Source organism: Eulemur rufifrons, chromosome 4 (assembly GCF_041146395.1).
Source record: "Eulemur rufifrons isolate Redbay chromosome 4, OSU_ERuf_1, whole genome shotgun sequence".
NCBI lineage: Eukaryota > Metazoa > Chordata > Mammalia > Primates > Lemuridae > Eulemur > Eulemur rufifrons.
This window is the reverse complement of record NC_090986.1, coordinates 522460-535571: the sequence shown is the minus strand read 5'-3', so window position 1 is coordinate 535571 and position 13112 is coordinate 522460. Positions and strand designations below refer to the sequence as shown.

The 13112-nt window shown below is 51.6% G+C and overlaps 1 pseudogene; it reads left to right on the top strand.

The window, feature by feature from the left end:
* The first annotated feature begins 11632 nt into the window (after positions 1-11632).
* Positions 11633-12365, top strand: LOC138382879 (dnaJ homolog subfamily C member 2 pseudogene; annotated as a pseudogene).
* The last annotated feature ends 747 nt before the right edge of the window (positions 12366-13112 follow it).

Here is a 13112-nt window from a genome sequence, read left to right as displayed (position 1 = left end):
GGCTAGCAGGCAGGAGTAGTGATGGTGGAAGATGTGGTAACTCGGGACAAAGAGACAGTCTTTCTGTCCATCCGTACTAGCAGAATCAGAGAATATTAGCGGTGGGAGAACCTTAATGATTACCTTGTGCCTTCTGCCAAGTACAGGCCCAGAGGAGGTAATGAACTTCCTTAAGGTCAAGAGCACTGTGCATGAGAGAAGTGATGAGGTCAGAACCACATCACAGGTCTTCCCCCAGCAGTTTTCTTGACCCTTGGAGGAAGCTCACTCTTTGTATCCTTGAAGTGCATCTGGTCACTGAAAAAGCATCAGGAAAGAGCCATCCTTGCTCTGCCTGTGGACGCTGTTAGCAGACACGGCCCCAAAGGCAGGGGGTGTAAGTTAGTCACACATTTTGATGACATTTTAAAATGCACGCAGCTGAATACAGTACTCCGCACTCCTTTTCTCCTGTCTTTTCCCATCTGATAACCTTCCTGACATTCTAGGAGCACCTCTGTTTAGAGAAATTGAAAATGAGTACCCTGCATACTTTTTAGCACCTTTAGCAAACCTTAAAATATTATTTCCTTCTTAGTAGAGAGGATGGACTCCAACGAGGGCATCAGGGCTGCCAGAGCTGGTTATTGCTGGACGACACAGAATGGGAAGCCCACACCTCCCATCCCTAACCCGCTAATTTTATGCCCCACTTTCTTCCGCTGATCATTTAAGAGTGTCAGGGCCCGGCCACTGGACTGTCGTGCCTGCAGGAGGGGCCCAGGCTGGGGGCTGCACTCGTCCTCCTGGAGGCCGCCCTATGGCTCAGAAGAGGCTAAGGAGCCCTGCACAGCTGGGACCCATGGGTGGTCCTGGGCTGGGTGGTCACGGTCAGTGCACGGTGGGCCACTCTGTGGGTCTGTGCCACCCACCCTGCCTACCTCCTCCCACCGGCCAGGACTCGCACGGTGTCTACATCAAGTCCTGGGCTCTCAGGGAGGACATGGGGCAGATGGTCGGGGTCTGCCACATCACCTTGGTCCTGGGTGCTGGAGCCCGGCTGGGTTTGTGCCCCAGCTCTGCCATCTGCAGACCCCTCCTCATTCTGGAAGGGACAGCTATGCTTGGGGTGGGGAATTCCTGAGCTGACAAAGGTGAGGGCTCTGGGGATGGTCGCTCCAGCTGACTGTGAGGGCCAGTGACGGTGCTTCCTGAGAAGGAGGGAAAGACCGTGGCTAAAAACGTGATTGGGCTCCGTGGGCAGCAGCCATGCCCCTCAGGTCCCCCGTGTGGGAAATGTGCGATACTGAAAACAAGGCACATCTGTGCCTTGTTCTGCCCGGGGCTTCGTGTCATTTCCTTCCAGGATCACTAAGTTCCTCCGTCGACAGGAGCTGCCAGAGACGGCAGGAGCAGAGCGATGGGGCACTTGTGAATGTCACTTCCCCTCTAAGTGGTTAGAAACTCAGTCCCGTCCCAAGGACGGGGCAGCGGTGCGGGAACGTGCTTTAGGGGCGCTCCTGCCCTCACATTTCCCTGGGACGTCCCTGCACCTTGGAAACTTGATGTACTTGCATTTTACCAACTAGAATTTTGAAACTAATATTTATAGACTTCAAAGGCTTTTTAGAATCAAATGAAAATTTTTTAATTGATTTGATGAAAGTCTTGATGGGGAAGGATGCAGAGGATTTGCCACACTGAGGCCTTCAGGGAGTCTTTATCAGACTGTGTGCACCTGCGGCCTCCTCCCTGGGCATTGCCGGCCGCTGAGGACCCTGTGACATTACAGGAAGGAAGCCACAGACTGGCCTTCTTGCTGCTTTTGGAAACAAGAAATGGAGAGGGAGAGTCCTCCTGTGTGTCGTATCAGAACTTACACTATTCCTGTGCCTTCCTCCCTCGGTGGGGGCAGTGACCAGACTTTAGTTTCAGATTGTCATGATAGAGTTTCCAGCGCTAGTTTATGTCACACGTGACTATTATTTTGTGCGGTAAACCAAAACAAAACAAAAACACAAATTATTTAAAAATCCACGATTTTTCACATTTTTCACATTGAGCTCTCTCGGGGCCAAGAGGCGGAATATAACCCTGGAAGAGCAGCTCCCGCTCTCAGTGCCTTGACTCTGGAGGACGTTCGTTCTTATCAGCGACAGCTGCACAGACATGTGAGGTTTTGCCTTCTTTTCAGTAGGCTGTGCTTCAAGTAAGACTCTGTCTACACTATCAGTGTCACATTTCTGCTTCTAGTGGATCTTGTGCATTAACTGTGGCAACTCCAGGAGACAATCCCATGTGAGTGTTTATACCAGGGTCCTGTGCACGAGGTCACGGCAGAGGGGAAGGCAGGTGGGCATGGATAGGGGAGGGAGGCTGAGCCCAGAGGGGTCAGCAGGGCCCGGCTCTGTCCCAGCCTTCAGTGGGCAGGGTCGTCTCTTCCCCACCACGTGATCCCGGGGGGCAGATCTCTCCTGTCTCTGAACCGAGGGCCAGCGCCCCACCCCCAGAACTTCCGGGCCCACTTGAGCCTGTGAGGCTGTTTGGCTCCCACATTCCTGGAGCCCCAGGGCAATTTCTGCCCTAAGAAGCCTCTGTAAACCCACCCCCTACACTGCACAAATTCACGGCAGAGGGAAAGCCCGGGAAAGAGAGGGGAGCCGGACCCCAGGGTGGGGTCTCCATCGGGTCTGACAGTCCCGAAGACTCTCTGTAATGACCGGGTCATGAAAACAAGGTGCAGGGAGGGACCCTGGGGTGAGGGTGGGTCTGCAAGCCCCTGTCAGGCTCCTCCATGCCTGTCCCTTCTAGGAGCCACACTCAGGGAGAGCAACACTGGCCCCTTACCTGTACCCCCGCACCCCATAGACAAAAGCCACCAGCACTAATGAGAAAAACCACATTTATTAGGAATATTAGGAAGCAATACATGTCTTGGTAGGAGGAAGCCATGAGCATATAGGGGACTCGATACCATGAGACAAAACAGCTTTTCTCTGAATGAACACAACGTCCCTTCCCTTGGAGAAAACATCCCACCAGGAAAGGCACAAGCAGCATGGTCTGGTTGACCAGACAACCGTGTTACGTGATAGTGAAGGTGGCCCGAGGCTCTTGCCACCTTTGTTCATGCTGGCAGGACCTGGCTGGGGAAACAGGCTCCCTGAGTGGGGAGCCCCAACTGCTGTCCCTGCTTTGGACCTGCCTGTTCTTCCTAGGACGGCTGTGGCCCATGGTGGTGGTGTAGGGACTGCAGGTCACATCTTGCATCACCACCTTTTGCTCTGGGTGGCAGGGATCCCCGGGGTAGCAGGAACACCCATACACTGGGCCTGGAGTTGCTCCTTGTGACAACTGAACTCCAGGGGACTAAGGCCTTGCCAGACCCTGATTTCTCCACTAGGATCAAGTCCAATGTAACACGTGCCTGGACTTGAGCCCCCTGCTGTGCACAGACACTCTTCTTGGGGCTGGCCCTGGGCTCTGGGCTGGGGCCGACCCAGGCTTGCCCTTCTGCAGGGATCTTCCTGCCTTTTGCCTTTTTTATTGGGCTGCAGGCGCTGCAGAAAGTGTTCCCTTCACTGAAGCGGCTTTCTTCTGGAAGTTTTTGCCAGAAAATGATAGTATTCCCTGACCCGGGCAGCGTGGCTCATCGTACTGTCTTGGGAGGTCCTTGGTCCTGCAGACCTTTGTTCCTGCTCTGCTAGTTTGGGCCTCCCCCAGCGCTCTGTCTTCTCAGTAGGGCCAAACTTCTCGCTCTGACTCTTCCAGGGCACCTTGGATTTTGGGCTGCTGAGTTCCTGCTGCCCCTGACTGTTCCCTCTGCCCCTGGCTGCTCCCTCCCTTCCATGCGGGGTCACGTAGCCCCTGGGAAGATGACATTTCCCTACTGGATGCACTCACGGAATAGGACAGAGGGCCTGAGAAGGCAACATGTCTGTGCGGGGAGCATGTCGGTGTGACGGCCTGGAAAGTGCAGGCCAGCGGCACAGTCTTGGAGGAGGACACCAGTGGCAGGACCTTGAAGCCGGTTCTCTGACTCTACCTCCATTTTGAACTCAAACTTACTCACAACCTTTGCTTTCAGGCATAGCTCTGCCGGATCCTGGCTGGGAGAAATTCTAGAGAGTGGGGAGCTCTGACTGGTCCCCAGAGAGGCTGAGCTCAGATTCACATTGACGGCTTGGTAGCTTGTGATCATACTTGCTCCCAAGGTGATTTCCCAAACAGGGGCTTCTCCTCCTCAGCCTCCATGGTCTCCGCCGGCCTTCAAGATAGGGACCCTCCGCTGAGCTTCAGCACTGCTGGGCTACCATAGGGGTCTCCTGAGACCACAGTCTCTTTCTCCTCCCCTAGCACATTCCTGGCCATTGCTGAACTTGGACTTGGCACTGCACTGCCTCTCCTGGTCCCCAAGACAGTCCTACTCTGCCAGGTTCTGTTCCTGAGGCTGCATGTGAGGATCTGAGAAAGTCACCTGCCCTCCTGTCCAGTGTGAGGGGCCTCTCAGTGCCCACAGTTGTCCCCAGACTGGGGCCCTCTCTGGATGTCATCTCCCACAGGTGAGGGGGCAGAGAGAAAACCAGTCAAGATGAGGACTGACTTCTCTGTTGTCACCTTCTCTCCTGGACCTCTCCAAGGATGTTCTCCCAGGAAATTGTCAACCTCACCTATAGAGTCATCCCCAAACTCACTAAAGGCCCAGGAGGGAAAAGCAGAGTGTGGAAGGGGCCGGCGCTGAGTCTTCAGATCTATGGGCTCCAGGGACTGGAGGTTTGAGCCCCACCTGTGCCTCACCTGGAACCTTCCAGTGTGTTTCAAGCATCTGCTGAGTGCACGGATCGAGGAAGAAAAGCTCCTGGGAGGTGTTCACGTGGCATTTCCGACCCCTCCAGGATGGTAGATTTGTGGGTTTTGTGTGGGAAAGAATCTCTGGGAAGGGCTCCATGAGGGTGAAAGGAAACAAGGACCCAGCAGGGACCTAAGGCAAGATCTGGAGACGAGCCCAGAAGATCCAAGCACAGGATCAGAAATACCTCCCTGTAGGTTCCAGAGGATGAGGAGGAGACAGACAGTGAGCGGATCAGGCCCCAGGGCTATAAATGAGGAAACTGCTTACCGAGGGGCCCAGAGAAGCAGAATGTCAAAGAGACCCTTAAACCTCATTTGGACAGAGCATCATTGCTGTGGGCATGGTCCCTGTGCCTGTGCGTGGGTCTTGGCTTCCTGCCAGCCCTGCTGTGCCCAAGTCTGACGCCCGCACAAAACCCACAAATCTACCATCTTGGAGGGGTCAGAAATGCCAAGTGAACACCTTCCAGGAGCTGTTCTTCCTTGATCCGTGCACCCAGCAGATGCTTGAAACTCACACTGGAAGGTTCCGGGTGTCCCACAGGCCAGGCTCAAACCTCCAGTCCCTGGAGCCCGTAGATCTCAAGGCTCAGCCTGGCCCCTTCCACACTCTGCTTTTCCCTCCTGGGCCATCAGTGAGTTTGGGGACGCATCTATAGGTGAGGTTGACAGTTTCCTGGGAGAACGTCCTCGGGGAGGTCCAGGAGAGAAGGTGACACCAGACAAGTCAGTCCTCACCCTGACTGGTTTTCTCTCTGCCCCCATCACCTGCGGGACATGACGTCCAGAGGGATGTGAGGGGGCCCCAGTCTGGGCACAACCGTGGGCTCTGAGCTCCTGGGCCCACCTGTGGTTATGTCTTTGCTGTTTTCACCTGCACACCCAGGCGGCTGGGAGGACACGGAGGCCCCCCGCTTGTCTTCAGCCAGACTCTGACCCCTCCCTGGGAATCCACCCTGCTGGGGCTGGGAGGAGGTTTGAGTCAAAGGCTGGGGCTGGGCCATGTGCTGGGGTCAGGGCTGGGCCTGGGGAGACCTCGAAGGTGCTTCAGCCCAGGTCTGCAGTGGAGAAGCCTCAGGGACTTCACTGGATGAAACGGAGCGATGGGGATGGGGGAGCTGCTGAGGACTGGGCAGCTGCTCCGGTTTGTCTCTCACGTTCCAGAAGGGGTGTCGGGTCGCGGTGTCCGGCTCCCAGCCCGCTGACTTGAACATATTCCCCAGAGAACCCCGGGGGGGGGCGGTCTGGGCTCATGTGCTGCAGAAACGACCCCTCCTTTCCTTCCTCCTTCATAGCTTCAGTTCTGCTCCCTCGGTCAGGAGCGTCTCCAGGAGCTTCCGGACATCGGGGCTGGTGAAAGTGGGGTCACCACCCTTTATCTGTCTGTGCGTGGGGTCTCCCCAGAATGAAGCCTCTGGGGGATGGTGGAGAAGAGGCTCTCGCTGGGACTGGCTGTGGTGTGAGGTGGGGAATAACAGGGCCTTGGGCGCCGCCCACCACCTGGAGAGGAACAAAATGATGCGTTCAAGGCCTGAGAGGGTTGAGAAGGGAGGCCACAAACCTGAGGAACCTGGAGGTGAGCTGCACCGCACAGTGCCCAGGGGACTGTCTTCAAGTCACACTGGTGTCTGTGAGGTTCTGCTGACAGGGTGGAGCCCAGAGGAGGAAGGTGCTCGGCCAGGGGAGCCGGGGAAGCCCATGGGGATGCGGTGGGGGGGGGGGGGGGGAAGCATCTTCCACACGCTCCCCACGCAGCCCTGGGCTCAGGCAGGTGCTGCTTGCACCCCTCCCTGGGGGAGCCTGGACATGAGAGCCGATGAAAGTCCCCTTGTCAGGGAGCATCCCCAGGAGGCTGCAGGGGACAGGAGGCACAAGCTGCAGCAGGGGTGGGTGGGGCAGGGGTGCAGGCAGGGTGCACTGCCCCGGCCCCTCCACTGTCCCCTGCTGACTTCACAGGGCTCTGCCCCTCCCAGGCCCCAGGGCTCCAGTCACATCCCTTTTCCCCTCCATGATCTCCCCCTCCCAGGTCAGCCCCAGGCCCGGGGTCCCAACCCAGGCCCTGGTCTGGAGGGGGACAGGGGGACAAGGGGACAGTCCCTCACCTCTGTAGAAGTGAAGTCAGGTCCATAGACCCCTCCAGTTCCTTCGGGCCATCTCTGCAAGCCGGAAATCAGGAGCCTGGTTGAGGGGAAGGGAGGGACCTGGGTATCCTGCAGGAGGCTGAGTGTCCCCCTAGGCCAGACGTGCGGGGTTAGACCCTGCAGCCCAAGCGTCAGTGTCCAGGCCACAAGACCTGGCAGTGACAGAAAGAAGCGCAGTAGGCAGCGCTTCATCATGTACTCTGCTCCACATCCATCCCCAGGGGCCTCACCCGCCCTTGTGGGAGAGGAGACAGGCGTCACCTCCTAGAGGGACCAGCCTCAGGCAGGTCCACCTGTCCTCCGCTGTCCACCTGGAGGCCCCACCTGCACACGCAGGTGGTCATGGGTCACCCCCGCCTTCCCACTGTGGGCCGCAGCCATGCCCCGCCCACCTGGCGTCATGCCCGGCACAGGATCTGAGAAGAATCCGGGTCTGATTTCCTCCCCAGGAGCCCCCCCAGGCCTCTGCAGCTGACCTCCTGGGAGACTCGTCCCTCAGGAACAGCGAGGCTAAGTCCCCCTGGGGCTCCGGGCCACGGCCTTACCTCTCAGACCACAGCTCTGCTTCCCGCTCCTGGGCAGCCCCGTCATCGCCACTGGACGCTGAGACACAAGAAACATGGAGGGGCTGGACCACTCCTCCCCTGCCTCCCCCGAGAGGAGCTGCAGACATTCAGTGTCTGCGGAGGACGTGACCTTCTGCATCCACCTGATGGGGCTCTGTCTGCTTTTCCTTCCCTGTACTCATTTTTAAAGTGGATTAAATTATTTTCTGTTATCCTTCTTTGAAACATGCACGGAGGGATTTTCTATGTGAGATCCACCACGGGCGTCATCGTCCCCATTCCTCTGCTGGAGAAACTGACTGACTCGGGCCTATGGGCTGAGCTGTCAGGCGGGGACCTGCTTCCCCAGGAGGCCAGAGGCCACTGCAGCCTCGGATGGGAGGCTCTGGGGGGCTCAGCACAGCCCTCAGGTCACCTGACACAGAGGAAAGGCCGGGCTGAGGCCCCAGCCACGGGAAGGGGACTGATGACTGAGGCCACGGGAAGGGGACTGATGACTGAGGCCCCGGGGCCCAGGGCCTTTCTCCCACAAGGACCTCAGCTCTGTCATGGCCTCGTCCTGGTCCTGAGTCCTGGCGTTTGATTTGTCCTGATGCCACCTGCACACCTGCACGTGTGGTCTGAGAGCTTGGGATAGAGATCCCACACCACTGTCACCTCCCCGCCCCACCTGGGCCTGGGAGGATGAGGGCATTTCCCATCTCAGAGGTCTCTAGTCAGTTTGGAAAAGTAGCAATAATAATAAAAAGGAAAGAGAGAGTCATTCTCTGTTGGGTCTGGGCCAAGGGTCCTTACCTTACTGATGCTTCCTTTCTGCCCTTGGGCTGATGAGGATCGGTCACTCCCAGGCAGGGGAGTCACAGGAGGAAGAGCCCCAGCCCACAGGGGAAGCCCAGCATGAGATCTGCCACCCAGGCAGCGGAGCTGGGGCTGATGCTCCATCTTCTGAATCACACTCTTGCCCTGAGGCTGGGAGTCTCCTGTGGGCCTATTGACCAGGGCCCAGCCCTGCATCACAGAGCTCTGGCCTCCCTGTCACAAAGGGCTGCTGCTTGGGGCTGGGGGGGGGCAGGGAGAGGAGGAGGCTGAACCACAGCCCCTCCCCCACCCTGCAGATCCCTCCACTCCTGGGCTCCTGGATCCCTCCCTCAGACTCCACCTGCACAACCTGTCACAGAGGGACCTCAGTCAATTTTCTAATCTGTCCCCCTGGAAGCCAGGTATTCCCTGTTTCCTTTTATCTGCTTCCCTTTTAGTAAACACTCCTTGTATTTATGCACACTTTTACTGAAATTCTTGTGCCTATCTCTCTAAATAGCATAACCTTGCCAAGGATTATGTGGACCTTTAATTTGATGAATATTGACTAGAACAACATTGTTCACTTGGGAGGCACTTTTAAAAAATAAAATTGGGAGGCAGAAAACTCCACATAACATTCTCAATTAAAAATTGCTTCACTAGTATCACAAGAATGGGAAAACAAACACCACATGCACTAACCATTAAATTGGAGCCAACTGATCAACACTTATGTGCACATATGGAAATAACATTCAGCAGAAATCGAGCAGAAGGGAGGGGGTGGATAAATTCACACCTAAGGGGTACAATGCACACCGTAGGGGGGATGGGCACACTTATAACTTTGACTCAAACTGTGCAAAAGCAATTTTTATGTAACCAAAACATTTGTACCTCCATAATATTCTGAAACAAAATTTTAAAAAATAATAATAATAATTGCTTCACTAAATTATTCAGTGGCCAAAGGTGATAAAAATTCATAAGCAAAAAAACTGGACTCATTTTTTTAGTAAATCCTCTCCCTTCTTTTCTCTCCCAGTCACCTCCTTGTATCCAGCTCTCCCATCTCCCTCTCGGGATTCTGATCTGTCTTCTTCTGACCCACAATTGACTCCTCCTTCCTATCCTCTTTGTCCTGACCTCTCCATTTTCCAAATGACTGTCCTAAATCCCCAAAATGCCAGTCACATCTAAAGATCTACCTCTCCCATAGTCAAGTATGTAAGCAACTTTAGAATTTAAACCTAAGATATTAGTTTAATTAAATGCTATAATTAACAATTTCCCTAAATTCAAACAAGAACATCAGATATGCACTGAATATTTTAGAATTATTTTGGGTGCATATGACCTAGGGTCATCTGACTTGCATCAGTTTGTGTACATGCTGATTGGAACCAGAGATGGTAAATCCTGGATGGCAAAGTATGATTGGGGCCACAGTCCTGAATGCGGAGAAGGAAGAGAGGGCCAATCAGAATGGGCAGAAGATGCAGCCTCAGGGATGAGCAGGTCTGAGGCACCTTCTGGTGCTTGGAGTTCGTGAGAAAGGCCTGGGTGAAAGTACCCCTCTCTCTTCCCCACCATTGTCTGGGCCTTTATGCGTTTGGCACCCTCAGTGAACAGAGAATAAAACCCAGGGACACCCACAAGCTTGGATTCAATTCTAAAGATTTTTTAAACTCCAGCTCAGACCACTGTCACCTGCCTGGGACTGTGGGTGACTGTGGACCCTGAGCTGTGAATGCCTGGGCTCCGTTTGGAGCCAGAGGGACAAGAAGGACAAGGAGCACCTGGTACCCGTCATCCACGCAACCTTCACCAGTTCCAGAGTGAATGAATCAATCTGGATCTAGCTTGGCCAGCATGTGAGGAAATCTGTTTGTGTTTCTGAATGATGTAAGGGTTTATGGAATGATGGAAGCAGAAGAAAAAAATCACAGTGCCTACTGGTCAGACACCCAGGTAGCCAGCAAACATTTACCAAACATACATCTGTCTATATTGTGCCAGGAACTGGTAATGCGGAAATGGATCAGATATATTTCTTGTTCTCAAGTAAGTTGGATATGAACAATTACATTTAGTAATTGGGGTAGAGCATAGCTAAAGAAAAATAAAACTGTGGATTATAGAGTCTGGACAGATTTTGAAAGAAGATTACATGTGAGCTAATTATAAAGATTGGGTATATGTTCTTCAGACAGATGGGTAAAGGGGGAAGGAGGGATCCTTCCGAGCCAAGGAGCATGATCTAAAAAGCAAGAAATTATGAAATAGTTTGTTGGGTTAGAAAAATGCAGAAATGTTCACACAACTAACATGTTCACACCGTGTCTCCCAGACCTAAACACATTCAGGAACACATTGTGTCCTGAATGAATGAATCAATGAATGATGTCTGGTAGGGAAGAGAACAGGGTGTAGAGTCTGTTTGCATGCTTACTTTTGAATTTTTAAAAAATAACCTATATTATATAAGGTATATAGAGGAGTCAAATTCATAGAAACAAAAAGTAAAATAGTGGGCCGGGCATGATGGCTCACACCTCTAATCCCAGCAGTCTGGGAGGCCGAGGTGGGAGGATCGCTTGAGCTCAGGAGTTCAAGACCACCCTGAGCAAAAGCAAGACTTTGCCTCTACTAAAAATAGAAAAAATTAGCTGGACATAGTGGCACATGCCTGTAGTCGCAGCTACTTGGGAGGCTGAGGCAGGAGGATCGCTTGCGCCCAGCCAGGAGTTTGAGATTGTTGTGAGCTAGGATGACAACACATGACTGTAGCCTTGGCAAGACTCTGTCTCAAACATATCTTTTTTTTTTTTTATTCTTGGAGAGAATTTTCTTATTTAGATGAAGAAGGAAAAGAAAAAGAAAAAGAATATCGTGATGAGAGGAGATGGCTTGAAAAATAGAACAGAGCAACAAGGGAACAGGGAATAAAAGAAGAAATGAACAGAATAAGAACATGGGTTTACAATGCATATAGATGTGATCCAAGGATAAAAAAATGAAGGAAGAAGAAAAAGCCAAGAAAGAAGCAGCAAAGAAAGCAAAAGCAGAAGCCAAATGGAAGGAGCAAGAAGCTAAAGAAAAACACAGACAAGCTGAATCAGAACCTGCTTGGTTAGCTAAGGAGAGAGAAGAAGAGGAAGTTAGACAGAAAGCAGTATTGGCAAAGAAGGCAAAAGATATCCACAAAAATGCCATCAAAAAGGAAAGGCAAAAACTCCGAAACTCAGGCAAGAGCTGGAATCACCTTTCTGACAACGAGGCCGAGTGGTTAAAATGATGGAAGAAGTGGAAAACTTTGTGATCGACTTGAACTCCCGAGTTTGCAGTGCTTGAGGGAAACACAGCATCTGCAAAAGAAGTCGGAAACGCTGCTCTGGAAAAACAGACCGAAGAAATAAACGAGCCAATTAGAAAAGAGAAAGAGGAAGCTAAAAATCAACTGGCAACGGTGGAAATGGCAGTTAAAATTGGTCAGAAGGTGATCTGCAATTACTAATTAAAGCTGTGAATCTTTTCCCTGCTGGAATAAATTTAAGATGGGATTTATTGCTAATTACATGAGCACACATTCTTCTTCTGGAGTCAAAAGAAGCACCAGAGATGTTACTGGCAAAGCAAAGAGTCTCCAAAAACTTGACCCTCCTCAAAGAGATGATATAAATAAAAAGGCATTTGATAAATTTGAAAAAGAACATGGAGCGGCAGCTCACACAGACAATGTAATACCTTCAGAACGACGTGAAGGTCCACACACAGATCTCACCCCATGGACAACAGGGAACAGAGCTTTTGGGACAAGCTTTGAAAATATACCCAGGAAATACACCTGAAAGATGGGGAGAAAATAGCAGAAGCGGTGCCTGGCAGGGCAAAGCAGGACTGCACGAAATGACGTAAGGAACTTGGGGAGACGGTAACGGCAAAGAAAGCTGCTCAAGAGCAAGTGCTGAATGCAAGCAGAGCCACGAATGACATGACAATCTGTGTTGTGTGTGCATTTTTATAATAAATCTGAAAATACTGTAAATAAAATAAAGTGATTAGTGAATTAGGACTTATAAATGAAGAAAAACTAAAAAACACAGCATATGTATGAGAGCAAGAGTAAAAGCGCGTGTGAGAGAAAGAGAGCAAGAGCAAGAGAGAGGGGAGAGAGAATGAACCATAAACCAAGGTAATGACTGTGAGAAACAGAAACGTGGGAACTTTAAGTAGTTCGCTTTAGTTGTGGATCAACCGGGCAAAAGCAGAGGGTGACTGGATAGAAAGGTAAATGGGAATGAATGATGAAGGGGCCTTGAACAGCATTTCAAAGATCTTGGCACCTATTCTAGAAAATAATGGACTCTATGTGGAAGCTAAGCCTCCCAAAGTTCTTCTGAGTAGTCTATTTGTTAAAAATAAACTTATAAACTTCTGGAAATAATCACAGGTGTGTGTCTTAATATCAGTCACTTCTTAGCGTAGGAATTGTTAGGAATGTTATTTAACCTAAATATCATGTTTAATCCCAAGTATGTAAGTGTTTTAGCATCATTTGATAGATACGGATCCATGACTTTCTCTTATCCACTTCAGAGTACCTAACGCTAGGGTTCCCATCATAATCCTTCAGAAATGCTACTTAGTTTTTCATTTTTTTATTTAAAATAAAAAGGGATTAAACATACTGCTAAGAAAAATAGACTAAAAAAGATGCATGTTTTTGCAAAATGATATTAGAACTGCAAAATAGTATTCATGACCTAAATGA